This window comes from Acyrthosiphon pisum, chromosome A1, assembly GCF_005508785.2.
Source record: "Acyrthosiphon pisum isolate AL4f chromosome A1, pea_aphid_22Mar2018_4r6ur, whole genome shotgun sequence".
Lineage (NCBI taxonomy): Eukaryota > Metazoa > Arthropoda > Insecta > Hemiptera > Aphididae > Acyrthosiphon > Acyrthosiphon pisum.
In genome coordinates, this window is record NC_042494.1 from 162,291,925 (window position 1) to 162,293,678 (window position 1,754).

The window sequence follows — 1,754 nt, forward strand, 5'->3', positions numbered from 1 at the left end:
ATAAGTAATATTCAATCAAAAATATATTTTAATTTAAACCACAGAATTAAAAATCCAATTAAAATTTTTAAAAACAATTAATTAAATAGTATACCCTTTTCCATTTGTCACCATTCATCGTATACTCAACATTTACCCACCGTATATCTATAAAATTAATTGTTGTGTTGTATATTGTAATAATTATTTCACCATAGAGATATAATAGGTTTTTAATAATAATAAATAACTAACAACTTCGGCGAATTTTCTAAATAATAATATGTGGACTGTATTATATTGGATTACACCACACAGCATAGAAAAATAATAAATAATAATTCATAATAATCGTACGAAGATAGGGATTTAGGCGCCCACCTACTATATAATTTAATAATTCCAATTTCCAACGCCGCGAAGGCAATAATAATAATAAATCAAAATACAAATACAAATAACGATATGATATCAAAAACAAAACATCTGATTATATACAATTTATATAAAAATTTATATAATATTATATACAATGATAAAACCGCGTATCACTATTGTGAGACCGCGTTACAGGTTGCCGCCGACCGCTCGACCGTAACCTCCAACGGAACGGGCGCCTGCCCGCTCCGGTTCCACGATCGTCGCAGCTGGCTGATGGCGCTGAATGCCCGATGCACACCGGCTTTCCGGTAGACTGGCACCCGCGCGCGATCACTAACGGATATAATTAATATATTGGCTTACTACCGCCGTGCCCGTGACTGCTTGAAGCACCCGCGTAAGTCAAGCAATTACACGATGGCTGTAAGAATAATGGCTGAGTCGCCCGCTCGCACTCAAAACATACGAATTAGACGCCAAATGATGGCAAATACACTGTACCGCACTTGATTCCGTAATCAACATGTCGAAGGGAGACGCGACGCGTAAATATATTATGGAAAACGAACGCGACTCCGACAACGGTGGTGGGCACGGAACGTCTGATTAATTGTGCATAGGCCTTTATTCGCGGAAGCCGGTTCGCGCTACAGAGCGGCGGGCGGTGAGGTCTTCTAAAACATTCCATGCCTTATCGGCGTAGACCCGTGACCAATATAGATATTGTCGCCGACGGTGTCGGCACCGTCAACCAAAACATTAAAATAAGTTAAAACATCAAATGTTTGTAGTTCTTGTCCCCGTGAGTCTTATTAAAATACCAGAATTAATATCTCCTTTATTTCAGGAGATATCGCAATGGGTAAATCCTCACGGGATACCCTGCTGTGTATGTCTTCAACGATATTTTTTGTACGTTTACTATAAGTTATAACTGTGTTATTCGTGGATAAATTAATAGCTCGTCGTTAGAAGTCCTAAACGTTTGAATTAATAATAAAATAAGAAATGCCATATAAACTAACTTGGAATACTGCATGTTTCGGAGTCCTTTTCAGTAAATCATCAATCGTTCTCCAACCGCTGAGAGCAGCAAGCCACGGTAAATACTCTTCTTCGTGTTTTAGATATTTCAAAAGTTGAAACGTGATTTCGTAGTCCAATTGACCGACTTGTGAAAAGCTAAGCGAATCCAAGATCAGCTGTACTCGGTTTAACGTGGGTATAGTTTCGTATTTGGTTGGATCGTTCAGCGTACAAATGATACCCATCCAGTTTCGTGTATCGTAAAACACTCTGAATAAAACTACAAAAACATATAATGAATATAGTATTACTATTATATTATAATTTATCAAACGATTAAAACGATTCGATTCAATAATAGCCCTATA

General features: G+C 37.3%; 1 protein-coding gene across 1 annotated transcript in view; it reads right to left on the reverse strand.

Annotated features, from left to right (window-relative positions):
- LOC100164950 (endoplasmic reticulum aminopeptidase 1) overlaps window positions 1-1,754 on the reverse strand; it is a 16,903-nt gene that overhangs the window by 1,828 nt on the left and 13,321 nt on the right. The gene's annotated exons all lie outside the window — the stretch shown is intronic.